The sequence below is a fragment of the Chelonoidis abingdonii genome, chromosome 22 (genome assembly GCF_003597395.2).
Source record: "Chelonoidis abingdonii isolate Lonesome George chromosome 22, CheloAbing_2.0, whole genome shotgun sequence".
Taxonomy (NCBI): domain Eukaryota; kingdom Metazoa; phylum Chordata; order Testudines; family Testudinidae; genus Chelonoidis; species Chelonoidis abingdonii.
The window spans coordinates 8,194,797-8,221,474 of record NC_133790.1 but is presented as its reverse complement, the minus strand read 5'-3'; the positions used below and the strand labels follow the sequence as shown (position 1 = coordinate 8,221,474).

The following is a 26,678-nucleotide window of genomic DNA, read 5'->3' as shown; positions in this document are numbered from 1 at the left end:
TAAATCACTAACTTGGGGGGAATGGGTGAGATGCCTTTTCTCCAGAATCAGTTGCTGAATTGGCAATACGTTCCTTCTGCTAGCATATGTTAATCTGACTAGCTATAGCTGGAGTGAATATTTAAAGCTCTTCTAGCAAAGATTTCAGCAGAAAACAGTTAGCTTTTTTATATGATTTAAACTCTGATGTAAATCCTACCAAAGCTGTTTGTTTTCAGGGATAAATCCAATTTAAAGCCAGCTTCCTAAGTCTGTTCCTACTTTAGTCACTTGGGGTCTCTGCCAGTGAAGGCCAGCAGGACTGGGTCCTAAATTGTGGCCATATGCCACTACTATATCTAGGAGAGGGGAGAAATGCAGCTGAGGTCACTACTAATCCTGCATGAAAAGCAAAAGCTCAACATCTCTGAGTTTCCGATATGGGGTCTAAGGAAAGATAGGTGCAACGAGGGAAGGGGAGTCCAAAGCACTGTACAGGACACTGGAAAGCCGACTTAACTTAATCATACCAAAAGGAAAGTTATTGTAGCTCAAGGCAGTGGCGTTTGTTTTATTTTTAGGTTTTAATTTTTGATTTCTCTGTTCTCCCATCCCCCAGCTGTAAAATGGGGGTAATGCTTCCTTTGTCTATCTTGTTTGTGTGTATGGACTGTCTCTCAGTATATATTTGAACAGTGTCTACCTAGCACAAAGAGACTTACCTTTCAGTCGGGGCCTCTAGATGCTATTGTAATACAAATGACAGCACTGGGGGCCAATATTTTTAAGCTACTACGAGCTATTGCCTCTTGAAGAAAACCTTTCTATAAAATATTTCTTAATCTGTAAAACAGGGGTAGGCAACCTATGGCACGTGCGCCGAAGGCGGCACACAAGCTGATTTTCAGTGACACTCACACTGCCTGGGTCCTGGCCACCAGTCCGGAGGGCTCTGCATTTTAATTTAATTTTAAATGAAGCTTCTTAAACATTTTAAAAACCTTATTTACATACAACAATAGTTTAGTTATATATTATAGACTTTTATAGAAAGAGACCTTCTAAAAACGTTAAAATGTATTGCTGGCACGCAAAACCTTAAATTAGAGCGAATAAATGAAGACTTGTCACACCACTTCTGAAAGGTTGCTGACCCCTGCTGTAAAATAATGAAAGCTAGCAAATCCTGCCAAACCTAAATGACGTGTTTCCATTTGACTCATCAGTTGTCCAAAAGATGACACCATTTACCTCATTAAAAATGAGACGACATTGCTGAACTGGCACATTTGTTCGTTCTGGTAGGTGCTGAGCACTCATTTTCAGTTAGGAACATAAGTAAATTATTATTTCAGCTAAAATTGGGGTGAAATTTGTAAATTTTAAATCTTTAATATTCAGGATTAAGAATTGCAGCTGGGATGGATTCATGTGTGATGTTCTGTCTGGACCTAAACAGTGTGCAAGAATCCACTTCAAAAATAATATATACTGTATTTTTAAAACTCTTTTAAAATGCAGACTAGCCAGATGGTCAAAAGAACCAATCAGTGAGGCAATATGTAAATATTTTCAATCATTGCCATGGCACTTCTGTGTTGACAGTGAAATATAAAGTGCTATTCCATGGAGCTCATGAGTGATCAGCAGATGAGCTCTGATAAAACAGAGAATAAAGGTGAAAGCTTGAATATTATTGTGGATTATGGGTTTCATCTATACAGGGAGACTGCAGTTCATTTGTGTAACATGATGGAAAAGCTCTCTGTAGCCTCTCTTTAAGCATATTATTTAAACCCAGACAATCTTTATTTCTTCTCTGTCAGACCCTGATCGAATGTGGTTGTGGTTTTTTTCTTTTTTTGAGACTTCTCATTTCAACTGAAATATGCTGTGCAGTAGTTACCACTTCTGCTTTAATTGCCATGTGTATTTGGAAAGGGGCAGAGGCTGGAGCTGTTGAGTTCTTTGCTTTAAACATACCCAGCTAGAGAGGGTGATCAGAAAGTAGTTAAAAATCAGCAGATTGAAATACATTTTAAATTTAGAAAAGCCTTCCTAAAAGGAAACTGCATGTACCCGCCAGAGCAGATCTTTTAGAAATGTGTACCAGGGGCGATAACGTTTTCATGTATAAAACATGAGGTTCCCTCAGTGAGAACAAATGCAAAGCCCTCATCCAGCAGAAAGCAGCTTCCTCAATTGTTTGGCCCTTCAGAATCTCAGTGTCTGCGACCCCCATTGAGGATGCTCCCTCTTGGGAGGATTTTTTCCACCCTTTTGTGGTAGCTCCTAAACTAATATTAGACAGACAGCTATGGCAGATCCTCCCCAGAGTCTGAGACTTTTACTGGCCTTCTGACTAGGCCTGTGTGGAGCAGTTGCTATTGTTCTAGTAGGGGCATGGCAAAGAGGGGCCCAAAGGCCATCGTCCATTTTGGAAGGTGGGGTTCTGAACAGACTGGCTGCAGCTTACAGCAGGCTCTCATAATATTAAATACAAGTTCTCCCCGCCATAATGAGAACACAAGGATCAGGGGAGTTAAGTCAGGAGTTAAGTCAGGATGTAGGTGGGACCTCCTCCGTTGAAGATCTGAGTTTTGCCGCAGTCAGTGGGATATAGATATGGCAACTTTAGTGTGTTGACGTGCAGCCTAGCATAAACTTGGTTCTCTGCCATTAATTTTATGAAAGTCCTGGGACAGTGCTCTGAGTACAGGGCCGGAAGACAGGAACTGCTGGGTTCTGATCTTTGCTCTGTCGCAGACTCCATCATTGACCTTGGGCCCATTGCTAACCTTTTGGCCTCCATTTTCCCATCAGTAAAATAGAATAACCATTCGCCTACCTTGCCAGGGTACCGGGCTGGTTACTGTTTGCAAGGAGCTTTGAATATGAAAATGCCATGTGAATGCTGAGTGTCGTCATAGGCATTGAACAGTCCAAAGAGCTGTCCCTGGGTGACATCTCTGCCCTGGTGCTCAGCCAAGGAGGGAGCTCTCCTCACTCTCACACAGCTGCTTCCTTCCTCAAAAGAAGTGATGGGGAAACTCTATGCGAGGATGGTAGAGTGAGGATCCCTGCCTGGGCGGGGGTGAGGGGAGTCTGAATAATCTCATTCCACCAAGGAAAGAAAGACGTTCCTCCTCCTAATTGTGTAAACAAATTTACCACAGGAACCTTGGGGGCCCACTTGTATTCCCACTCTGAAGGCCAGACACAGGGTCTTACTCCATCACCAGGTGTGCAGTAACTCTCTTGGGCTCCATAGCTGTAGTTGGCAGAGAGGTCCAGCATATGGTGTTGTCTTGCAGTGAAGTGAGGCGCTCGGCTAGATGAGCTCCTCTTCCCTTCCCCGAGCAGCTTTGTCATTCTCCACCCCACCCCCCTTTTCCCTTTTTGGGCTTGTGCAGCATCACATCCTTTCTCTTGGATGGATCCGCCTGCAGCCCAACCAGTACCTTCAGCCTCTCAGACCTGGCATTTTCCTGAAGCCTGTGTATATTTTCTCCTGGCTCAGGCCCTTTGTGGGTGAAACCAGAAGCATCTCTGTTACTTAAAGTGTGTAACCACACCAGCACAGTAAAAGATCCAGATGCATCTGACATTGGGGAGGGAAGAGCTGGGAACATCCTTTTCAGTGCACCTCATATTATTTCTGCATTAATCGCCAGATGTAGCTTTCTTGTTATAAACTGCAACTGTTCCCCAGTCTATTCTGCTGCCTGTTTTATCTGAATATAAGGTGATTTTTGGTTTTGGATTTATTTATTCCTTTTTTAAACAAAAAGCCAAAGTGCTGGCAGCAGCTTACCGAGTTACAGCTGGATATGGCCCGTTTGGACCGATTAAGGTCTGATAAGATGGGAAAGCCTTTTCATTTCAGGGTAAGCAACTACTGTGAATGCCCAGCCAGAGAATGTCACTTGCAAATTGTGCATGTACAGTATTTGGCAGCAGCTGACCTCTGTGAGGTTGTAACATGTATTATTATAGATTGTACAAAATCACTAGACTGGGCTATAACAATTGCATTGTTTGGAACTATTTCAGCAGTTCATAAACCCTTGGAAAATTGCACTGTGTCCACTCTTCTGGGTATGCAGAAACAGAACAAGGATCGTTCTTCCTCTCTCCCCACTCCTTTCTCAGTAGCAGTATGCCAGTGCTCTTCTGTTGACTCACGCTGTTATCACATGCTAGAGCCCTGCCGAAAGCTACTGACTGATTGTGGCAGGTGTGGTTTGTTAACTGTTCGGTTAAAAGGAAGGTGAAAGTGCCCTTCTAGGCACAAGGAACTAGGGCACAGAGGCTTCTGCAAGGAAACTCTAGGAATGGCCAACCATAGGGACAAGGCTGAGGCTTATGGTGTATTGTTATGTTTATTTCAACTAATGAAAAAGCCAAATGTCAGGTGGGGACCAAACGTGGGATGCAATGTAGTGTTGTGTATAGGGCACCAGAATGGGAGTTGGGAGTCTTTAGTTATGTTCCAAGCTCTGCCAGTCATCTGCTGCCTGACCGTGGCAAGTCGCTTCCCCTCTTTGTGGTTCTATTTCCCCTCTCACTCTTTGTCTTCTCTGTTTAGACTGTAAGCTCCTTGGGGAGGGACTGTGTCTCTTGTTGTATGTCTGTACTACATTGGGCCCTGATCTTGGCTTGGAACTGTAAGCACTACCATAATCCAAATAAATATTTGGTCCATGGTATACCCACATGGCTCTCAACCAGGGGTATGTGTAACCCTGGGGTATGCAGAGGTCTTCCGGGGGTACATCAGTTCATCTAGATATTTGCCTAGTTTTACAACAGGCTACATAAAATTCACTAGCAAAGTCAGTACAAACTAAAATTTCATACAGACAGTGAGTTGTTTATACTGCTCTATACACTGAAATGTAAATGCAATATTTATATTCCAATCGATTTATTTTATAATTCTGTGGTAAAAATGAGAAAGTCAGCACTTTTTCAGTAACAGTGTGCTGTGACACTTTTGTATTTTCATATCTGATTTTGTAAGCAAGTAGTTTTTAAGTGAGGCGAAACTTGGGGGTATGCAAGACAAATCAGACTCCTGAAAGGGGGACAGTAATCTGGAAAAGTTGAGAGCCATTGGTATACCCTGTTGTATTTGTTCTGTTCAGGGTGGGAGCTCCACCCATTCCCCAATGAAAAGTACTTGTGTGTGACACTTACGATATCTCTTAGGGGGAACAACTGAGAACTGCAGCACAACACATCAGTTAAGTAGACAGGCCTTCAGAAGCCAGCCAAAAGAATGTTATAATTAGTCTGCTTCCATGGACAGATAAATGCCAGTTCTATTAGTGTAGTGCAGCGTTTTCAATATTTGTGCTAAAAATGAGCAACTCACCACCTGCTGGATGGCACCTCATCCTAACTGCAAAATGTATTTACATATGAATCTGTCTACTAATAGCTGCGGCTGCTTTGATCATCTTCTGCATGGTATCATAATGCTTTTGAACCTAATTTTTAATTTGTGAGTGTGTGTGAGAGAGAATCTTAAGAGGTGCTGAGCAATCCCAACTCCCATGGAAGTCTGAGAGAGTTGGGATTGCTCATTACCTCTCTGGATCAGGCTCCTAATCGGTGGTCAGTAAATATCCTATCATGTATTAGCATTTCCTTTTTATTCTGGTGTGAGCCACCTTGGCCCAAATGTCTCCCTGATGCAGCTCCACTAAAGGCTTCATGGTTGCAGCAAGAATTAATTTAGATCCATGTGTTTAAGAAGACACACTCATGGTATGTCTTTATAATGAAGATGCAGTGGATAAAAGTCGATGATTGTTATTTTAAATGGAAAAATAAAGCATTTTCTTATTGAACTTGGGTTTTTTAATTTTTTAAAATTAAATACGTTTATCTTTTTAAAAATAAACCTGTTTAAAATTAAATTTGAAATTGATGAGCTATGTAAAGGCCTAAACTTAATATAATATACTAATTGTTTAATTTTTTTTTTAAATTGCAGCAGCCTTCTGCAAATTTTAATGAATTAAAGGATGCTCCTTTTTAAAATTATATACAGAATAATGAGGTGGGGGAATCTTTAACTTTTGAGGTTAATTCAAGCTATGTCACAATGTCCTGTACTATATTAAGTAAGTATCTCTGTTATTTTCAGTCTTTACAATGGAGAGAATGCCGACATTTAAATTTTTCCAATGTAAGTACTTTGAAGAAGTATTGTGCAGAAAAGATTTTACCCTAATTTCTTTTGGTTTCATTTTAGTTAGCAGGTGCAGAAAGAATATTTCTTCATGTAGACTAGTTAATTCAAACTTGAGAAGCTGATAGGGAGTTGAAAAAGTAGAAATGCTCATTTTTCTCATCCAATCTATGAATAAAAATCAGGTGGGAGAGGATGAGGTCTGCTAATTCTAAAAATGTGAAGGACATGGCACCAGGTTTTCAATGATATTTAGGCAGAGAGGCACCTAGTAGGATTTTCAAAAAGTGCTTCCCATGGGAGTTAGGCGCCTAATCTATTTAGGCACTTTTTGAAAATTCCATTAGGAGTCTATCTGCACCTTCAGGCACTTAAACACTTTTGAAAATCTGGCTCATGGTGACCAGAAACAAGTTAGTCAGTTCACTAACTGCAGATGATATTTCTTTATTTAATAACTCGGTTAGTTTAAAATGTAAGGCATAATTTGATAAATATTTTTTATATATCTAGCACATTTAAGGTAGTTTTATTTAACTCATAAAAACTAGCTTAAAATGCTGCTTTTGTGCATTTTTTATTGAATTAAAATTTTCATCCTAATGCAAGTGTGAAAGAAATCATGAGTAAAAAAATTACCATTTAGTCATATAAATAGAAACCAGTGAATGACAATTTTTACATTTTTTTATCACGTTAAAAATGTAAGAATCTGAACAAATGTCTGTTAAGCTACATAATTCCTGAAAAAAAATATGTAGAAGTACCAACATGTAGTATAAAGGGTATATTTGCATTGCAAATCAATATATTTGAATGGTCATGACAGCCAAGCAGAACAGACCTTTCTTTTGGACTATATACAAATGCAGAACAAAATTAAAATGATTTAAATCACAAGGTTTCCTGCTTGCTTATTTAAATCACTTCAATTTAAATCAGGCCTCTCGAATGAGGACAGGAGGTAATTCCTGTCGACTTCTATCTGGTATCAGATTCTTGCAAGCCTGAGACTGAAATCTATCAATAGATGTTTCTTTGTTGGCACCAAGGTTAGCATTTGGGACTGCCTGACTATTGGTCCTGTTATCTGACCACTATGCCATGTTGCCAGAGCTGCAGCTCAATTTCTAAGTCAAAATTCCATCCGTTAATAATAGTCACAATATGAAAGGTTTGTATATAGGTTAAATAACTTGCTGTCAAACTGCTGTAGCGTTTTTATCTGTGCTGGGAAAGCAGAACTGGTGTTTGGGCTCCATGCGACCAACTGAGCTGTGAATCGTCAGATGACGTTAATAAGCATTTGAGGACTAAATATATTTTAAGCTGTCTGGCTGTTTGCGGTCTGTGAGGACTCTGAGACTTAATGGACCTGAAACATTGCTCATGCTTGCTCTTTCTCCAGTGGGACTGTGGCCTTCACAAGCACATTGAATAGCTTTGTATGAAGGTACAAGAGTAAACTGCAATTAAAATCTGTTTTGGTAAGGTATAAATCAACCCTATTAACCATGGCAGGGTCAGCTAAATATTGCACAGTGTAGTGATTCCACGCCTGGCTCCGTATGTCCTGCCTTCTGGCTTGTAATCCATGGTCCAGTCTCAAAGATGCTGTGCATGTATGTAGTCTGCTCTGGTAGGTGTGTGTTAGCACCTGCCAGGATAGGTTTTACTTTGTGCTTGATCTACAGGAGGTTTTTTTGTGGGAGAGGGAGGGGGCAGGTGCTCATGTATCTCTGCTGTGAGTGTGTGTTGGGGAAACACTTGCACTGCCATGAAGTGTTTTTTTTTCTCCTGCTATGTAATGCAGGGACTTAGAGTCCAGGATAGGGGCCAGAATCACCTGCACTGACACAAGTTACAACTCCCAGTGCTGGAAAGGGCAGTTGGACACCACCTAAACTAAAAGGGATAATGCTTCCACTGCTCCCTTGGAGGTTCAGCTGAGGTAAGGCAGCCAGTTAATGGGGGCTGCCGTGTGGATGTGCTGAATTGGTGCATCACCACTCCCTGGGCAGGCCTGGCTACACCACCTGACGGCCACACCCACCTCTGAGGTGGTGTTGGCTGGCTGTGGACCTTCTGGCAAAGGCAGATGCGTGCAGATGCCCGATGTCATTGCTGTCTTCCCTCCCCTTTCTGGACTGTCCTCTGCTGGGAGCCTTTGTCGGGATCTGTGCTGGCTGCCTCTGGGAGAAAGGGATTAAGGAAGGAGTCAGGAGCAGAGGTGTGGGTGATGCCAAGGTTTTGAAGGGCTTTGAAGAGACAGAGAGGGGCTTGACTCTAATGTGAGAAGGGGCAAGAAGCCAGTGGAGTGAGGATCGGCAGGACTGGAGAGGGTTGTGTGTGTGTGACTGATGTATTGATCAGGCACTTTAAAAGCATGCCTTAAAAATGATCTACAGTAGTTAAAAGCAATGCGGAGAGCCCACCCAAAGGAATCTCTTATAAAAGGTAATAGGCTATTTGCCATAATTAAGGAAACTGCATGAGCTACTTAGGATATAATTGTTCTATTATGTTCATTGTAGACCTCTCTCAGCTCTCCTGGCAAAGACAGTCTGAGGGGCCAAGATACCAGTAACCACAGGCTGGGGCAGGGAAGTAGAAGGGGCGGTGTCTCAGATATAAATTCCCCATCTCTGCCCCAATACAGGAGGGGAGTCTGTACCTATCTGGCTTGAGGCGCTGAAAACTCTCACTTTCCCTGGTAGCCCAGCCCACTCCCCTTTCACCATGCTGCTCCTCTTGCAATACTAGGGGAAAAGAACCATCATCTCTCTGTAGTGGTACTGGGAGGTGCTATTTTTCCTTACTCCTCCCCTGCCTGTGGAAGTGAATAGCTTCTATAAAGGCAGTTCCAGCTCCCTTCCCACTCTTAAAGCAAGGAGTTCTGCCTCATCTCAGGGTTTAGCAGACTGCTGCTATGTGAATTTTTTCTTCAACAACATCCATGCTAAATATCTGTGCACTTACATCATTCAGCACCCTGTGTGAACTGGTAACCTTGCATGGGGGATTATGATTATTTTATGCAAAGAGAGCACATGGTAGTGGTCAGTGCAGATTTTTTTTTTCTTATTTTATATTTCCATGAGTTAGAGATTACGATGACTCATGGCTTGGAACAAGCTGAAATCCCTAAGGCGCTTGTTACCGCCTACTATCACGTATTGAATTTCTAACATACTGGAGGGATGTCTGCAGAGAACTATGATGCACAATTATAAAAGGTTATAGCTTCATGTTGTTTGTACAGGAGCTATTAGCATGGCATAACTTCACTCTTGCTGTTAATTTCCCAGTGGCATGGTCGTTAAGTACATGTTCTTTATTTTCTCTAGGATGTTGACATATGTGGACCAACAGTGACATCCTACGTCAGCAATGCTGCGTTGACTCCCTCCTGCATTCAGAAGCATCCAGAGAGATTTCATACATACGGTATGTTCTGACAGTTCCATTGAATTGCAGTTCTCTTTCTGTTTAAAAAAAAAAAAAAAAATCATTCATACGCTACTGTGGGGAACGGCAACCATCTCTGGGGAACAAGTGGTTAGCCTTAGCTCAGGTTCCTCTGAGGAAGGGCTATACAATGGAAGTTCAAAGAGTGGCTGCTTGAGTAGCCTTTCGGAAGGTCAGATTCCATGCCTAGGGTCACAGAAGTAGGTTGTCCGGTGTTGAGTTAACTTGTATGTGTTTTCTGGTTATAATTGTTCCCCTTTTGAAGAAAACTTTTGCTGAGTGTACCTGTGCATTTGTTTCTGGTCAGTCAACACCCAGAGATCTCTTTTTGTAAAGTGGGTTCATTAAAGGGACGCTACCAAATAGGTTACTCCCCAAATTTAGACTTAATATATTTTAAAAAATAACCCTCATACAAATGTATTAATTTTTCTTCTTTTTTAAAAAAATCAGTGAATGTAAGTATTTTATTTTTAGTTTAAACCAGGCAGTGTTTGGAACTTGAATACTGCAATATTGTTTTAGTGCAAGTAATCCAGAAAGCAAGTAGAAATGGACAGGCTCATGTTCATTTTCCAAGCTGACAGAAATGCATACTCCCCACCCCCATACAAACTGCACAAATGATGAGAAGTTGGAATTTTTTTTCTGTTTGGATAATTAAAGGTATTGAGACATTTTTGTATTTTGTAATGGCATAGTACATTGTAATTACATTGTGATTTAATCTTGTGGTGTGTTTCTTTAATGTTTATTTTAAATATTTGGTGATTTTCATTAAAGGTCCTTCATGTTAGTTTTGCTGTCCTGACTCATATTTCTAAAACAAGGGTGACCAGATGTCCCAATTTTATAGGAACAGTCCCGATATTTGAGGCTTTTTTTTATGTGGGCTCCTATTACCTCCCACCCCTGTCTTGATTTTTCACACTTGCTATCTGGTCACCCTATCTAAAACTGCTTATGGAACTAGCAAATGAACAGGCATTCTGAAACTAATTTACTTGAAAGTAGGTGTGGCCTCAGCATACTCTTTTTATTATTCTTGACTGTTCTGTTCGAATCTGTTGTATTTTCCCACTTCCCTTACCCCATTCCCCTTTACCCCATTAAAATTTGTACCAAAAATGATTTAACTTTTATCTCCAGTCAAAGTTTCCCTTTGGAATGATGTCTAGGGTGCTCCAGTCTTGCATTCTGCTGTTGTAGACTAAAATTCAGGGCTGCTGACCTTCAGTTCAAGAGCAGCTGGAAGCAGGCACAGGATGGACAAGTATAGTTGTGAGACTACCCAGGCTGAGGAGTCCAAGTTGCTTTCAGTGATTCTGGATTCACATGCTCAAGGCACTGTAGTTATTCTTAATGTTCACAGTTGCAAGTGAAAGTGTAATCTGGCCTTGAACTAGCACTTGGGTGCCACTAGCAGAAGTCACTGAAGATGATGGGCCATGTGGTACCCTTAGTATTGTACTGGCATAAAACCCAGGGAGAGGGACAGAGAGCCCAGGAAATGGAGCAGCATTCACCTTGGAGTATCTCCACCTGATACTCCCCAGAAAGTCTGTGGGCCCAGGTACTGGTATGGTAACTGTTCCTAACCTTGCAGAAGGCTTGAGCCTCTCTGGGACCCAGCTTCTCTCCTGAGGGAGCCATGCTGCCATTGGAGTCTCTCTCCCTATTGCAGCCGTGCAGTAGGAACCATGGATGGTCTCTCTGGGAGTAAATACCACTGTTAGCAGCTTAGCAGCAGGGCTAATGCTCTTAGCTGCACAAATTTTCACTCCTATCCACAGGACCCTGAGAAGAACAACCCCTGAGCCGCCTCTGTGTGGTAGAGGCACAGAAGGGTCTCCACTTGCTTGGCAGAAGGGCAGGAACAGGCTCTGCTCTCGCTTCCCATGGGTTTAAGGTACTTTATGTCCAAGTTCCTGCTCCTTTGTTCCCCTCTGGGCTGTGTAATGAAGAAGAATGTGACTCTGTAAACTAATGATGAGCAAAGGAAGGCAAATGCAGTCTCATCCCATTTTCAGGGTTAACTTTGCCCTGTGGACTTAGCCCCATGCTTTTCACTCTCCTGAAGGAATTAATGTGTCTCTGTAAAATGTAAAACAGACACAAAATTGGTCGTCAATTACTCGGAGAACAAGGAAATGCTACCTTTACACGCAGCAAAATGAAGCTGTGCAGTGCAGGTCTCTAGAAAGCTGAAAGGAGCGAGGAATGTCTATGTCTCGGCTGGTTAAGTACATAAGGGAATAAAATTGGCTTTAAAATTTGATGGTGAATGCAGCACTCATGAAAACAAAGGTCTGAATGGCATTGGCCAGAACTAGGAGCCGTTGGATGCAGGCACTGGGTAATTTTCCTACTGTGCTCTACCATTGTCCCTGTGCCAGAGTTCTGCTGTTCAATCCCTGAGGGACTTGTGACCAGACTGCCAAACAGAGCAAATAATGCGGGGGGTGGGGGAGAGCTCCCTTAAGGCTGCTCCTCTGAGGTGCTGATGGTCTTCCACCCCCACTGCCCTCGGTGCCTTACAGGGTCGGCACCTGAGAGAAACCATATCCCACATCCATGGGGGCATTATAATGAAAATACAAGAACTGGGTTTCATTCACAAGGACAGAGCTGGCCCTGTGGATGTACAGGCTGGATGTCCGTGTGTGGTGCTTCCAGGACCTGTGATGGGGCTTGAGCATCTCATAGCGGCTGGAAGAAGCCAGCTGGGAGGCAGCACCTGTGCTAGGGGACAGAGGTTGCTGGTACAGAGTGCCTGCTGCACCAGTAGCCTAACCTGTCCCCTGCTCCTTTGCTCCTACCTGTTCTGAGGGACAGAATTTCCTCATTGCCCTTCCACCCTTCCCTGAGCCTCAGAGGGGAGGAAACGTGAATGTTCCCCTCCCTCATACTCATGTTGGTTAGTCTCTGTCTCTACCTCCGTTGGATAAGAGGGCAGTTGGGAGCTGGTGCACAGGAAGGGAGGGTGGAGGGGTGACAGACCAGGAGTGGGGGGTTATGTGGAAAGGGGCAACAGGAGTGAGGTGGTGGTGGAGAGGCATTAAGGACTAATTGGAGGCAGGGCTCTTGTACTCTGAGGGAGTGGGTGCCCCCTCTGGGGAATTCACATGTCTTAAAACAACAATGCATAGAACCACCCCGCAAAGGGAAGTATAAATTACACCTGAATTGACTCCTCCCCATATATCCTGATTGTGCCCCCTTTTCCAGCCTGCACCGCTATTTCTTTGGGCTGCACTGTTGCCCTAAGCTGCCAGTAAAGCAGGTGTGCACAGCTGAGTTGAGTTGCCTGAACCAACCCTGCAGCAAGTTTTCCCCTGTAGAGCCCTGGGCCTCTATGTGGGAGTAAACAGGGACTGAATCTAACCCTTGACCTGTGCTGTATTAAGCAAGAGTCTTAGAGCTAAGTGGTCTGAGCATCACCCATAGCATGAGAATTGTAGGCCACTTTAGAAGATGACTCTAAAGGTGGATGAATGGATCAATACAACACAATCTATTTTTATGTAGAATCTTTTATATGAAATATCGCAAATCATTTTACGAGGAGAGTTAGATCAAGGTGATAACACTTCAGAGAGCTGGGCTACAGCCACTCTCCAAAAAACAGAGAACCGGACTGCGTGGGGAGATGCAGCTGAGCGAGATAGGAGAGAACAACAATTTTAAAAGGATTTAAAGGTGGTGCATGTTAGCATAGCAGCTGTTGAGTTACAGTGACAGGAGAGGAGAAAGGAGTCGGTAATAGGAGAGACGCGAGTATGGATAACTTGTGGTAAGGGAAGTAGATTAGGAGCATCTTGAGTTGGTTATGGTATTAGTTCTCACAGAGGTGAGCAATCAGGTACAGGGTGTCTCTCTTTAAAAGACTGTGACTTCAGCCTGCACTGATGTTTTTAAATCTCTAGTGGAAATAAGGGTGTGTTAAACTTTTCCCCCCCTTCTCATTGTCGCAGTAAAAGCACTAGGCATGATGAGCTGTTTGGACACCCAGTGTAACGGGGAGGAAAGAGCTGATGACATTTGTGTGGTTCTAACCGCAACATCAACTGACAGTAGTTTCCTGTTACTAGTATAATTCTCTATAGATGCGAACTTTCTTCATCTGTGTGTGTGTCTCTCTCTCTCATTTCTTAATTTTTGGCTGAAGTTCTATTGTGAATTTTGTTTAGGGATGGTTGTAGTATTATTATTTATTATATTTTTTGCACCTTTGTCATATTTGTGTTTGGAGGGTGAGGTAATTATAGAACTCATTACAATCAAGCATTTAAGAACATGAAAACAGACCACTGCACCTCTCTTTTACAGATAACATTAACAAAGTCAACAAACAACCCCCCCCACCCAAAGCATGTCAGGCTCTAGTTTTGCATTCAGATCTGCACATACAAAGCCCTACTGATTTCAGTGGGACTCAGTGGTCATAAAGATATATCTGTGGGCATCTGATTACAGGATAGGGGCCTCTGATTCCACCCTTCCGCAGATTCATATCATCTCCTCCCCAATATGTAAAATGTCACAGCTGTAAAAACTGGAGCATGCTCTCTTCTGCTGTTCCCATTCCAGCTGCAAAACTTGGCCAGATCCTTCCCTTGTGTTTTATGATATTGTAAATAAAGGCTTAAGGAGGTTGCACATTTTCCAGCTCAAGTTATGTTGATTCCAAGGCTGGGAGGCGGGAATGGGAATTAAATTGAACTGTTCTGGGTTGTCGTAGGGAAAATATTATTAGTATTATGGGAAAACAATGGAAAAAAGACCATCCCGAATAAGACCATTCCTTTCTGGCCAGAGCTTCATCTAGGGACATGGGGCCAGAAATAATCTAAGCTAGGCACCTAAAGAAAAGTGACTTGATTTTCCAAAGGTGATGGGCACCTGCAGCTCCTGCTGACCTCACTGGCATTTATGGATGCTTCTGAAAAATAAGCCATTTATCCTTAAAAGCATTAAGGATATAATTCTGCAAATATTTATGCATGTGAGTAACTCTAACCATACCCATTGTGACATTACCGCATGAGTAAATTTACTCAAATGCATTAACATGTGCCAATCAGACCTTTGAATGTGGAGTTTTGGAAAATTTTGGTTATAGTTGTTATCAGGTCATACACATCCTGTGGTCAGTTTAGTCCAGTACTTTGCCTTAGGTAGTCAGCAATATCTAATGCTGGAGAGAATGGGGTAGGAGGTGCAGGGGGAATGCATTATATGAGAGCTGTATGATTTTGTGTTTTGAAAACCTATGCTGGTTTTTACTAGTAGATAGAAACTCTCTCGTGCTGAGCCATGATTTATTTGTTTTTGTTATCCAAGTAAATGCCTGTTTCATCTATCTGCCTGGTTTTTGTCTACCCCTTCTGTGTCGGTGTTTGAGACTTTCTGGTAATAATTCACAGGAGAATATCATTGGTGTTTAAACTACTATTTCATGTTGTTAGTTTTTATATTTATATTTAATCCTGTTAGGATTTACTAAGAGACAAGGGATCACAGCAAGGCTATTGGGCTTTATTACTGGCTGATATGCAGAGTTTGATGTTTATATTGGCTACAGCACTGCAAGTTTCTCTATGTTGGTCCCAGGATATAAAAGAGGCAAGTAGGTCAGGTAAAATATCTTTTTTGAGACTAACTTCTGTTGGTAGACGGTACACACTTTTGAGCTACACAGAACTCTTCTTTTCCACCAACAGACGTTGATCCAATAAAATATATTACTTCACTTACTCTTTAAAGTAACCAGCAATTACTGGGAATTCTGTGTGTCAGTATTTGTTGGTGGTGGTGCTTTTTGTTTGATATTTGCAGTTTTCTTTAAAGACCTTTTCCTGGTAAAGATTTTCTTGGTACTTTTCTTTATCAAAACAGGATATAAAGTGTGAATGCCGCTTGTCACTTTAGTCTTGCATTGTAGCTCACTGCTACAGAAGTCAAATTTGACATAAAATTTATATAGCTCTAAATGCGCAGTAGGAAATAGAATTGGTGAAAATACATTCCACATATAGATGTTAATTTATCTCTGCAGGATAGATTTTAGATACACTCACTTAACCTGATTTTATTCTTAGTGGGCACATAATTCATGGACATAAAAATAATGGCCCAGTTTTATCCCTGCTGTAACTCCACTGACGTCATTGAAGTTACAGCCAGGATGATTTGGCCCAGTTTCTTTAAAAATAAGACCTGATGAGCAAACCTTTAAAGAAAAGACCTAGAGAGAATTATTTCCCTGGGGTACAATAAAAGGGATCTAATTTTCTATTAAATTCTATAGGACCAATTTGATTCCATCCCTATGAAATTAGATAGTACCCTTTCATAAGGGAAGAGTGTAACATGCGCTTGAAGTCTGGAGGTACATTGTCACAAGTGGCACCAGGGAAAGGTTAATCAGTTCAGAGCATATCCATTTTAAAGGAACAAATTTAGAACTAGTCATGTACATGGAAGTCAGCTGGGTTGTGTCCTCTACAACAGATTTACACTTTGCATGTTGAAAGACCCAATAGAGTGATATACTCTGATATCCCTCCTCCTCAAGAAACGATGTTCTGAGACATGTAATCTCGAACCAGGTTTTAGAGAAGTGACTGTGTCTATTATTGAAATACCAAGTTTTCCTTTTCCTCACTGCCTTCTAGAACTGTCATGGCTGAAGTATACGAGATTAAAAACTAAAGACACAGTAGCTTCTACCTGCCCTGTTTTCAGAATTTTGTCCTGTGGAAATGAGAAGGCATAGACAATACTGAAGGCAAAAAACAATACCAACCACTACAGAAAAGTAAATAACAGTTGTCTTAAATCTCCCCGTCTCCACAACCAAAAATAAAAACCCAGTAGAACAACCTCCTGTATTTGCAGGCTTAGCACAAATTGAAAACTCGGACAAGAACTGTGGACATTTAAGAAGTGCTGATCAGTAGCATCTCCCTGCTCCTTTTGTGGGAGTTGTAGATACCCGGCACTTCTGAAAATGGTGTCATTAATTCATAAACTGATTATTTTGGTTCAGAGCCTATTGGCAACATTTGGGAGAAGAAATCATTAGGAAAAATGAGGCCTGCTTGTAACTGATTGAAATTTCAGAGTACTGGTTCAATTCAGCTCTAGAAATGCTGATTTTTTGTTGTATAGGGTAGCCGTGTAATTGGGAACTCATTAAGCTATGGGTTCTTGACACTTTAGATGGCAACAGCTGTATCTGGTCAAGATCTAGTTAGCAATTACTATTTTTAACGTGTTCTTGACCTCTTGCACTATATCAGATCAGGGCTTTGGAGCGGAGCGTGTAGCTGGAGCGCGGAGCAGCTCCGAAGCAGTGAAGCTGCAGGTTTTTGTCTGGAGCTGGAGCTGGAGCGGAGCGGAGCACAGCTCCAAAGCCCTGTATCAGATTATTCATTTCAAGGTGAGTACTGCTGGACATACAAATAATTCTCCATGGTGAGGAAAATGCTTTTCACATTTTTGGTGAAATAATTCTCTGAGAATGCAAAGCAACTGGCTTGCAAAAGAAATACCTTGCTGATTTAGGGGGCATATGTGACTGCATGCACTGTAAGGGAATTCAAGTGAGCCAGCTTTTGCAGGATTTTGCTAGAGCACTACGGAAAGTGCCATTGACTAGTATAAACAGTGAAAAAACTGCCAGAAGCTGGAACTGGATGACAAGGAATGCATCTGGCACTGGCCACTGTTGGAAGAGAGAATGTACTCGGCTACATGGACTGCTGGTCTGACCCAGTATGGCTGTTCTAATGTTCTTATGGTCTGTTTTCTCTCCCCACTCCCCTTTAATTTTCATACTTATTTTGTTAGCTACCTTAACTCCAAATGGAAAATGTGTACTCCTTTATGGTGGGAGGGAGCTCTTAGTGGGGGTGATAGGTTCTAAAACCTAATCTTGAGTGTTTCTGCTGCTCTAATCTCTACTCCTGTGCATAGACTCACTAGCTCCAGTGGGACCATGAATTGAAGTGTAAGGATAGACAAGACATCTAGTTTGCAGACTTTTTTCATGTCCATTTTGTATATGAAAATACTCTCCCTCTTTTTTTCTAGCTTGAGGAAGGGCGGCGGTTGGGACTCCATCTGGTTCAGCAAAGAGTTGACCCCCTTCTTTTCTAGCCCCTTTTACCTCCTATAATGGGGGACAATGGAGTCCCAGCAACCAGATGGCTGGGGCCAGGCTGGGGATTTGTGGAAATGATTAGGGGATGGAAGATGACCTGTACTGTGCAGTTTGTTGCTGGGTACTCCCAGATATGTTAAGAGAATAAAGTTGTGGCAAGTAAACCACATCCATTGCCTCCTGTCTTTCTTCTGGGATGGCTGTAGATGTTATATGGCATCGAATTAGACAAAGGGCAAAATTTTCAAAAGTGTCTCAAGAGCCTTAAGTCACTGTTGAAAAATGTGCCCTTGTTTATTTCCAAAAAAAGGAGGATGCTTAAAGTGCCCATAAATTCTTTAGCAGTAGCATTCACTGTGGTCGTGTTCTCAATGAATTTACAGGATTTGTGGACAGAGAGCCCCCTGATGTACCACTTTTGACCACAGAGAAGTTAAAACACATATGAATTTTGCTCAGTTGGTTTGTCACATTGTGTCCATGTGAAATGGTGCATTAATTAAAATCATAGCAGATTCACAAGTAGATAGACTAAGTATTGCATTACTATTGAAGAAAATAGAATGCCACTGGTAGAATGCTGGCCCCAAAAGATTGAGGATTTTAGAAAGAGTAAATAATTTTTTTTATTTGCCTTTTTGGGTTGAGTTTTAGGTATCTCATATTTTTTTCAGTGTTTTCTCAGCAATCCTGAGGATAAGAAACAGCATTTTAAAATGAAAGCTGAGATTGTTGTGCAGTGTAATAACATGACTCCAGAAGCTAGACCTCTTAAGAAAAATGCCAGATGTTACAAGGCTTGTGATAAAATTGTGAGAGTTGTCAACAGAGGTCGGGCATTGATTGTAAGGTCTCTCTCACAGCCCTTTTACGACTTTTTGCACTGAGATCTTCCCTCAGATGTATTTTCAACCACGTCCCCTTTACTCATGGCTGTTTTCCCCCGACCTGTAGAGGCACTTCTGTGGTATTTCTCTTGAATCCCCAGCCCGATTTTACATCCCTGCTTTTGACTTATCTGCCATCTTGAATCAGTGATTATCCCCCACCACTTCCTTGGATTCAAGTGGGACTTAGAATTTGACAGAGGGGTGTGGAGGCGTGAGATAAATGTATTGTTTTATTCAGTGGGGGCAGGGCTGGGGGGGACATCTAAACTTCCTGGGAATCAGGGTGGTGTTTTTGTTTTGTGCATGTCTCTGTCTTTAACAAATTTAGTTGTTTTTGTTTGTTTCGGGTGGGCTGAGTCACTGGGATATAGCATTCTCACATTGTGGGCAGTTGAGGCAACTTTAAAATTGCCCGTACACCAGCCATTTTACTGTGAATACAGAGCCCAGTGCTGTGAGTTGCTGAGGGGTGCTGGCTCCCACTCAAGTCCATAGGAATAAAGGGTACTACCACCTCACGTGACTAAACGCCTGATAGCATGAGTTGTGTTGGAACAAAATGAACAGACTGTTAATCTAGCGTTCTGATTGTACCAGAGGGGCCACCTGTAGTAAAATGAACACTGGAGTGTTTGTGCTCTTTGTGCTGTTTTTAGGTGTTTTAATTCAAGGACAGAGACCGGTTCTTCAAACAGGATGCCAGGAAGTTCAGAAGGTGGGAAAGCAGGAAGCAGTAGTATGATCCAGGGTTACCGCGGTCTGCATACAATCCTGGGTTAGATTTATGCTTGCTTTGTGTTGGTGGGATCTGTACTTCATTTCCTGGCGTACTCCGTGTGTTACCCATTGTCTCGCTAGACGGCTGCGTTAACCCTAGGTTGTCACCATGGCTGTGAGTAGAGATAAAGGCTAAGATAAAAAGCTTTTGTCTGGACTGAGACTTGTCCCAAGTTCTGAGGTGTCTGGACCCAGGTTTGGCCCCATCTCTAACTCTTATTGTACAGAGGATTATAAAAATAGGACCTTTACTGTTGGCATTAGACATACATCTGCTTCCCTAAACATCTAGAAACACACTTTTAGCAAATATGTGATCATTGCAAAATGAGGATGTTGTCTGGGCATGCGACTGTGTCAGAAAAATTTATATAATTTAGGGAACTTATTTCACTTGATTGTGTTCTCGGAATCATTCCCCTTTTGTAAACGGAAAAAAACCCCAACCCCCTCCATGCCTATTTCCATAAGAGGTTCCTTCTATCTCAATATTAATTAAATTATACCAATGAAAAAACACACCCGGTAGTATAAGCTGCAGTGCTTGTGACCCTTGCTGTAGAATGTAGCAATACATCTTTTTTCGTATTTTTTTTAAAGTAGTAATATTCTAAGAGAAAACAGTCTCTCACATTTTTGCCAAACCTGCAGCCAACAGTGGCCTCAAGTCATGAGATGCCCCATTTCACCAGGGACATGTTGAAATGCCAGTATGACATTTTCTGCTCTCTTGCCACTTGCCTTGGGGTTGAGTGGGTTAATGCCAAGTGAGAGCCGTGTAGGGGATTGGGGTATTTGCCCCATAGGCCAGCCTCTCATAATTGCCCCCTCCTTCTGTTCAATGGAAAGCATCCAGCCAATAATCCTATATGTCCCTCCACAAATAACCACATCAGTTCTGGACATGCTACCTGTTGACTTCCCTCATCTGTGAAACATCTCCCCACACCCTCCATCTGTTATAGAAGAGAGGATTGAGGCAGGTGAGTGGAAACATATAGCACACTGACTGCTTGATTCTGCAGCTTTGGATTGAAATGAATGGCTCTGCAGAAGCCTGCCAAATTTTCTTGAACCAGCCCTGATCCCAACATCTGTTGCATACAAATACAGAATCCTACTGAGGAAGACTTGTTGAGAACTAAGCTAAATCAAATGGCACTTTTGCCAATTAAGTTGACTTATACCTTCTATAAATAAGTCTTTACACAAAAATATGTACTTTATTGTAGTGCATGGAAGCTTTCAGATGGATTAATTTCGTCTTTGAGTGATGGTCCCCATCTGCATTCCACACGTGCGAGATGCATGCACACCGTGCGCCTGAGTCTGGAATTTTTCAAGCAGTGTCCATTGGCCCATGCATGCTCCGTAGCTCTCCTCGTGTGCCAAACCAAGGGTATAAAGGGCGATGCAGGCCAGTACCTCTCAATTTCCTTCTCACTGTCACGTGGTCTGAGTTAGACTCTTCAGTGTCCTCAGTTCCTTTTTGCTATGTTATTCTTTTAAGAAATATATGTGGCTTAGTTTACAGTAGTTTTTATAGTATAGCATAGATAGATAGATAGCTTTTCCCCCCAGGAAGTCTGGGATTGTGCACTGAGTCCAGGGTTCAAAAACTGTGTTTCCTGGCCTTGCTCCTTTTTTGTTAGTGACAAACATCAACACTGCCTCTGCTTCTTCGGAGGCTAATGTTTCCTCCAAGTGCAGCATCTGCCAGTCTTTCCCTCTCCCCAGAACTTGTGAGGGTCAGAAACTGAGACAGAAAACACTTTGTGGAGAAGTCAGTGAAGCCCCTGTCAGATGCAGGCTAGGAACCACTCTCCCCATCCCCTCATACATGGCCTTAACAAGCAGGCAATGCACCTGCAAGCATGAGCTTGGGAATGGAGGCTGTCCATTAAGCCTACAGAGAAGGCTTCAGAGGAGAGTAGGGACAATCTCATAGACATAAGGACAAGTCATCTATGTCTAAGACTGTCCCAAAGAGGAGAGATCCCTCCCCAACCTCGCCATAGTCAGCAGAGCCAGTGTGTTTGGGCGCTAAGGTCTTAGGCCCGACTAAATCTTTTTAACAAGAGAAGATGGTGCAGAAGGGTACAGATCTGACAGTTCCAGCGCTGGCTCTGGTGGTAAAGACATGGGATAGACAGCTCCTGGTGCTTCCATCCATTTTGGAATTGAGGTGGTACCAGTTAATGACGCAGCCCCAGAGGGAGCAGACTGCTATGGTGACCAGATTCTGGCTCCATCAATAGACCCTCCTCTTGCTCCAGGATGGTCAGAGACATACATATGCTGTCCCCTACCTGCATTACCCACTCCTATTGGGCCTACCGTATACTACCTTTCTGTAAGGAAACGGTCTTGCTATGTCTCCACTCCAGATTCATACCCTAGGCAGTTTCTGAGTTTCACGAGTCAGATCATCCACATATCTATATTTTTTCCCTAAACCACATGCCTTGGAAGAGGAGAGACGACTGCATTCTCTGAACATTCAGAGGTCTTTTGCCTTTTATTTGCAATGAGCAAAGGACAGTAGAAAGACCTGAATATTTGTTTCCATAGCAGAGTGATCAAGAGGTCAACCTATATAGTGCAGAGACTTTCAAAATGGATCTTGGGTTGTATTTTCCTTTGTTACCACCTAGTTCCCCACCCCTCATCTCCCTAGAAAGAGCAAAGGCTCTTTTCACCAGGGAGCAAGCTACTTCATCTGCATCTCTGAGAGAGGTACCTACAGTAGAGATATGTAGGGCAGCCACTTGGAGCTCTTTGCATACTTTCATGGGACAGTATGCCCTGGTACAATCATCAGCTGTTGATACAGCTGTGAGGACAGCAGTACTACAATCAGCCATTACTTCTGCATCCTTGCACCACCTGTTTGACCACTGCTTGTTAATCTCTCACGTGTGGAATACACCTAAGGACCATTGCTCGAAGAAGAAATGAAGGTTACTTACTTGTATCTGGAGGTCCTTTAAGATGTATGGTTCCTATCTGTATTCCATTACCCACTCTCCATCCTCTCTGCTGCAGGTTCATTACACTGCAGTAAGAATGGGAAACTGGAGAGGCGTCAGCCTGCACCACCCTTTATGCCCTCGGTTGGAAGCATGGGAGAGCGATGGCGCATGTGTGGGCCAGTGGACACTGTTTGCAAGAATTCTGGACTGAAGTGTGTAGTGTGCATGTGTATCCGATGTGGAATACAGATACAGACCGTGCATCTCGAAGAACCTGCAGTTACAGATGAGTAACCTCCATATCCTGAGTGACCCATTGGTGTAGCCTCTAATGACTTTAAAGATCTGTTGTTAATTTAATTCCTTCACTTCCATTAAAATTGTCTGCTGTTTTCACTCCAGTCCAGCTTACATAGACACACACTTAAAGTGGGGTGAGGAGGGGGAAGAGATACTAAAATGTCTGTATCCACTTACATACCAAAGATTCTTAGAAACATACTACCCAGCTCTACCATAGCAACTGAAAACTTGATATCAAAATACAAGCAGATTCATCAAGTGAGGTAAGATGATGTCTTGTTCAGACAACATTTTGATGTTCATTTCATCATGTGGCAGAAGGGGAGGAAACAGCTACACAATGTTTAGGCGAAGCATATGCTTTCAGTGAATACTTTTTCTAAGTAGCCCCTTATAGTTACTGAAATTGACAATGTTGGGTGTGTGATCACATCTCCTCTACTCATGTAGTAATGGTGTGTCCTCCAGCCTTGGTTACTCTCTGTTAAGTGCTAAAATGTTACCATTTTGAGTGTTCTAATGGTCTCCTGGTACTGCCTGTTTAAAGATAAGGTTACAGAAGAGTTTTTATTATAACACTATAAACATGGCTGAAGTTTGAAACTTGGCAGGGGCAGAGTCTTCATTATGATCTAGTACAGATATTCCAGCATCATGGTCCACAGAGCAGTTACCAGTGGTTTGCAGAAGGCTGGCTGGTAACATGCTCCTGTCTCCAACTTTGTTTTTAGTTGCAAAACTGCATTAAAAGAAAAATACATAGGTTATATGTTGTGTTGTATGCTAAGAGCTGCATTGCTCTCTCTCTCTCTACCTGAGATATGAGCAAGATTCATCTGATCTAAGGCAACTATTAGTCCTGTAATACTAAGGTTTCTCCCCCCACCCTATCTTTTTCCCCTTTTTCTAAAAAACATTTCTGTTTGATAAGTTGGGAGAAAATAACTACTTCTAGAAATTTTGCTTTGTTACTTGAAAATAATCTTACTGATTTTAAATGTATAAAATATTACAACTGTCCAGTTAAAATGAATGGGGTTTTTATTAATGTTGTGTTTTGTAGGTATAATTGAATTAATATGGAAGCAGTAAAAGTCCTATGGAAATAAAACGACACTGATGTTAATGCCAGATAAATAAATCATGTTCAGTGCTATTATAATGAATACAAAATTATTTTTTAAATTCTTAATGGGACTATTGGAACAATAAATGTAGATCTAAATAGACATGCTTATATGCTCTTGCTCTAAGCTTATGTTTATGCGTGTATAATTAAATGTTAAGTAATAACATGTTAGTCATTGATCTTGGCTAATAACTAGATTTCGGCTATAGCTGAGAGTGCCAAAATGTCTTTACTATAATAACTTGTCTCCACAGCCAGGTCTAGAGTTTTTAAAGCACTTGCATGTACCTGGTGCTGTCTCTGTGTAGTTTGTTTAAATCCTAAAATAGCCCTGTAAATAGTATCATCCCTGTCTTACGGGTGGGCGTTGAGCAAGTGAGGTATTCTTTCAGTCTCCAGCCTCAGACATTGGCCGAGTTGGTAAGAGAGTCTTGGCTCGAGATGGATGAGGAAGAGTAAGGTGTGTACAGCTTCTTAATTCACTGTTTGCATTGTAAATCCTGTTTTGTGAGTAATCCGTTTCCACTGGTGGGAATCATATACTATCCGATAACTCATTAACTCCAAGAGCTTTATTTCATGTAAAAATATGTTAGTGATTTTTGCAGCGCTATTACAGTATTTTATATGATTAAATTGTAGTTTTGAACTAAGTATTTTTGGCATATAATTTTCAATAGCACTTGTAGTTTCAGGGATCAGAAATCCAGTTTCTAGCAGTAATGAAATGCTTCTTAATATGCTCCTCTCGTGCCTTTGTTTAAATTATTAAATCACTGTGGTTGTGACTGTAATAATGCTGTCATTTCATATCTTAGAAAAGGAAAAAATAATGTTATTTGGGCAGAATAAGGCAGTTGGAACACACATGCCTCTAGGTTCTTTGAGTTAAAAGCTAAAATGGTGCTGATAATTGACAGAGATGCACAGTCCTGTTCTTTGATGATGATCTACATAAATTCCACCACCATATAGTGGCAGCCTATTGGTTTTCCTCAAATTACTCATGAGTAACACTAATATTTTTAAGATGTGAATATACTGGAACAATGCAGGATAAAAAACCTGCTTGTTAGGGGAGACAGTATTTCTAGTGTTTAGATCTGGGGTTTTGGAGTAGACCTGGGCTCTGTTATGGGAACTACTGCTGACTTGCTATGTGACTCTGGGCAAGTTGCTTAATTTCCTTGTGCCTCAGTAGATCACTTGTAGAATGAGTGTCAGTATCTATTTATGCGGTACTTTTTGTGAAGCACTTTGAGATCCTCAGATGTAAATCGCTGTAGAAATGGAAAATGTTGTTTTATTTCTCTTTTGGAGGAGAGGGGAAATGTATGCAGAAACTTGATCACTCCCTAGAGAATCTTGAAATCAAGGCTTCTGCACATATTGTATCCAATGCTGAGTCAAATATAATTTTATACATTAAATATAAACACCCAGTGTATGACCTTCTGCATAATGCAAAGACGAGTGTACCTCTGTGCTTTAAACACTATGCTCATCTTCATCTTTCTTGTTTGCTGCTCATTGAACAAGTTCCTTGTGCCTTGTTGGTTTTGACTCAGTAACAGATGGCTAAGTGGAACGTGCTGAAAGTGAAATTTCAATATAAAAAAGTAGTGTGCTTGTTTTTCACATAAAGGTCTTTCTATAATTCATTTAAAAAAACCCAAACCTTCTTTTCATGATTTATTATCTGTGTTCTTGTAGCTCCCACAATATGCTAGGTGCTGTCTACATAATCACAGTTCAGCCTTGAAATAGATCACTCTTCCCTCTCTGAAATATCATGTGCCTGAAGTGAGGAGGCAGAGAGATCAATTTCTTTCCCATCTAGGCTCGGGCATCTTATGGGCTATAAACATCTCTTGCCAGCTCAGTGGTGTGGGCAGTTTGTAGACATGGGTATCTGGACAAATGATGTTTTTTTTCCTCTCTGTTTCAAAGCAGAGTACATCTTGACTATTTATTTGACAGTTGTGATTGCTGACATTTGTTGGGTGAAATTTTTTAAATTGCATCACATCCAGTTTCTCATTTCATTGCAATTGACTGTGAAGCCTTGGTAGGACTCTCAGGACGAAGATGGCTGTACAAAGACGTGCGAAGCAATAAAAGTTCAGTGGAGCTAGTGTGTGAGCAATGTTACTCGTGTGAGAAATTAGCCCACTTATTTTGAAGGGCTCTAGAGTTCTGCTCTGTCAATGGGATCCAATGCCTGCGAGGCATCGTGAGCTGGTGTCATGACTTGTGCTACTGGACACAGAGAGTTGAAGTTTGTATAGATATGTTGTGTCCCTCTCTCTCAGTGCCATGGATTGGAATGCTAAGGGCTCAGCGTGATAAGTCCCTGGCAGAGTCCAAGGGACTAATGAGATTCTCATGATGAGAGGGAGACTGGGCTGGAAGGACTCTTGGATTTCCTTGTCCTTCTTTCCCCCTCATTGTCTTCCTTGCCCTCTCTGAACCTGCACCTTTCCTTTGTATTCCTCTCCGCTCCCTCCAGCCTGCTGGCAGGGTGAAACCTACACTGCTGGCATACTCTTGACTCAGTTAGTCCAATCATCAGCACTCCGTGCTCGGCCTGAAACAAATGGCCAGACTGCCCGTAAGGGAAACAAGTAATGTTGTTCTAGGTGGTGTTTGGCTCCCTGCAAGTGAGTGAGAGAAATGGACCTGGCAGAGAACAGCCTGAGCAATAGGGTTGCCAGCAGTTCCATATTATAAGAGATGACCCTTATTTACATAAAAAATTGCCCATCTTGTGTTAACTCAGTATGGGACGCCTTTT

General features: G+C 41.9%; 1 protein-coding gene across 2 annotated transcripts in view; it reads left to right on the top strand.

Moving 5' to 3' along the window:
* PITPNM2 (phosphatidylinositol transfer protein membrane associated 2) overlaps positions 1-26,678 on the top strand; it is a 197,704-nt gene that overhangs the window by 11,902 nt on the left and 159,124 nt on the right. For both annotated transcript variants that reach the window (XM_032800530.2, XM_032800527.2), the window contains exon 2: positions 9,526-9,625. The gene's annotated coding sequence lies outside the window, so the exon portion shown is untranslated. The remainder of the gene's footprint in view (positions 1-9,525; positions 9,626-26,678) is intronic.